The sequence below is a fragment of the Leuciscus leuciscus genome (assembly GCF_965113295.1).
Source record: "Leuciscus leuciscus genome assembly, contig: HAP1_SCAFFOLD_406, whole genome shotgun sequence".
Taxonomy (NCBI): domain Eukaryota; kingdom Metazoa; phylum Chordata; class Actinopteri; order Cypriniformes; family Leuciscidae; genus Leuciscus; species Leuciscus leuciscus.
The window spans coordinates 2937-5000 of NW_028118333.1; the positions used below are offsets into that span (position 1 = coordinate 2937).

General features: G+C 42.4%; 1 long non-coding RNA gene across 1 annotated transcript; it reads left to right on the forward strand.

Annotated features, from left to right (window-relative positions):
* The first annotated feature begins 335 nt into the window (after positions 1-335).
* Positions 336-1497, forward strand: LOC309491654. The gene is made up of 2 exons (XR_014203239.1): positions 336-421; positions 999-1497. It is a non-coding gene; the product is annotated as an uncharacterized lncRNA (long non-coding RNA).
* Positions 1498-2064: the final 567 nt, after the last annotated feature.

The window sequence follows — 2064 nt, forward strand, 5'->3', positions numbered from 1 at the left end:
GGTGCAGCGCACCGGCTGCGGTTTCCCAGGAGACCGCGCCTATTACGACAAGTGGCGCCTTTCCCAGTATGACCTCAGGAGAGCGCACCTTCTCGGTAAGTCTCCAAAACAGTCAATACAGCGTTGGCACCCGTTAACTGTACATTACCTCACAGTGACAAACGACACGCACGAGTAAAGTCTTGTCATTTTGCCTTTTCAGGATACTTTGGCACGCACAGACCTTCGGCCGGAAGAGTGGCGCGGCTCATTTCGGCGGAGGGGTGGAGCGGCAATTGCCCGCAACCGCTTGAGATTGTTGAGGCGTGGAAACCGCCCTCGAGAAGCCAGGTGGAGAACCACCCTCTTATAATCCGGCACGTCACCGAGCAGTCTTGGACAGGCATCGCCATTAAGGACTTTGGCCCGCCGAAAGGGTTTGGTAAGGACACCTTTTAGTTAGGGATGCAACGATACCACTTTTGTCCAGACCGAGTGCGACGCTTTCGTCTTTGGTAGTCGCCGTATATTTACTGTGTGAGCTTCTGCCACTTTTATTATTCATTATATTGCTCTCTCATATTTTATATTGTATTTATGTAATAGCACCGCACTTATGTACTAATCTGGTAACAGTTCATGTCTTACTGGCATGTTCAATTTAGTTTTAATCCAAATGACGCTGTGCTGAGTGAACCATCAACAACAATCAAGAGCATGCAACACAAGTGTGCTGTCTCCCTCAATCTTTGAGGTTTTCAAAATGTTCTGCTCGTGCACCACATCTATATATGGCCCAATGATGTGACGTGCATTACTATACTTCGTTTGATATTTCAATAATTAGATACACTTCATTTTAAATGTGTATTTTTTTTTGAAGGCCAGAAAATAAAAATATAATTGTACCACAGCCATTAACTGCACCCAGATCTAGAATTGAATCCTGAAACGTTTGTCTAACGTGCAAGTTCTGTCTGTCCAGCAACTCAAAATGTAATTTTTTTCCCTATTTTCAGGAGTCATCGCGACCCAGCAGTATTCAAAGGGGGACGTGGTCTGCGACTACCACGGTAGGATCATCACGGCCGCGGAAGGGAAAGCCATCCTGAGCCGCCTTCGTGATGAGGCTGGCTACCTATTCTTTTTCGACTCGCCCCGTGGAAAAATGTGCGTGGACGCACAAACGTTCCCCTGCGCGTGCCACCCTGGAAAAGACACGTTCGGCCGTCGAATAAACCACTCCGGCAAGTCCTCGAACCTCAAGCCCTTTCGTTGCGAATTAAAGCTTGGCGACAACGTCAGTGACGTCATCCTTTTTAGGGCCACGCGTGACATCTCCGTGGACACAGAATTGTTTTTTGATTATGGGGTCAAGCGCAGGTCATTTCGTGGGGAAGGCCTGGAACTGGAATGGCTAGATGACTAGGCAACTCTAGAACAAGCTTCTTTTTTGTTTGTTTGTTTGTTTGTTTGTTTGTTTGTTTGTTTGTTTCTTTCTTTCTTTCTTTCTTTCTTTCTTTCTTTCTTAAAAAAAAAAAATGTCCCATTTTTATTTTTATGTCACCTAAAAAAAATATCCAAACATTGTCTGTCTGGAGTCTTTCATCTGCTGGTTGTCCAAGAGAAATGAACCCTAACGTTATCCCACAGCGCTTCCACCTTATGTGCAGGAGACGTATTTCCAGTATTTACAGTGGTTGTGCTGTGTGAAGAGGGTAGGCCAGTGAGAAACAGCTGCACAGCCAACCCATCAATGCTGCTCTGGAAATGCTGCTCTTTTTTTATTTTTTATATAGTCCCCCGTAGAATCCCCTTCCCCTCATTCCACAGACAGTTTTTTCATTTTTTTTTTTTTTTTCATTTTATAGTTATGTTATATAGTAGTTTATTTTATAGGTCTGTTATATATAGTTATTTATTTTATAGTTCTGTTATATAGTTTTTTATTTTATAGTTTTCTAATGTTTAAATTGTTACTTTTTATGATGTTATTTTGTAAAATGTTTGTCACTTTATTTTTCAAATAAAACTGTTACCCATCTCTAAAGTTCTCTGACTGTTCTCTATACATTTTTTAATTTG